General features: G+C 51.9%; 1 protein-coding gene across 1 annotated transcript in view; it reads right to left on the reverse strand.

Moving 5' to 3' along the window:
- DDX54 (DEAD-box helicase 54) overlaps positions 1–445 on the reverse strand; it is a 27766-nt gene that overhangs the window by 13830 nt on the left and 13491 nt on the right. The gene's annotated exons all lie outside the window — the stretch shown is intronic.

Genomic DNA, 445 nt, shown 5'->3' on the forward strand with positions numbered 1-445 from the left:
GCAATCCACTCACCTCAGCCTCCCAAAGCGCAGGATTACAGGCTGAGCCACTGAGCCCCGGTCCTATTACTCTTATAAAAAAAACTAAACAGGCTAACATGGTGGATCATGTCTATAATCCCAACACTTTGGGAGGCCAAGGCAGGAGGACTGCTTGAGCCCAGGAGTTGGAGACCAGCCTGGGCAACATAGCAAGACCTCGTCTCTCAAGAAAATGCAAAAAGTTAGCCAGGCATGGTGGCATACACTGTAGTCCCCGCTACTAAAAAGGCGGAGGTGGGAGGATCACCTGAGCCTAGGAGGTTGAGGTAGCAGTGAGTGGTGATCATGCCACTGCACTCCAGCCTGGATAACACAGTGAGACCCCGACTCAAAAAAAAAAAATTAAATCAGCCGGGCTCGGTGGCTCAGCCTGTAATCCTGCGCCTTTGGGAGGCTGAGGTGA

The sequence above is a fragment of the Carlito syrichta genome, unplaced genomic scaffold (genome assembly GCF_000164805.1).
Source record: "Carlito syrichta isolate Samal-C Ts95f unplaced genomic scaffold, Tarsius_syrichta-2.0.1 Scaffold309836, whole genome shotgun sequence".
NCBI lineage: Eukaryota > Metazoa > Chordata > Mammalia > Primates > Tarsiidae > Carlito > Carlito syrichta.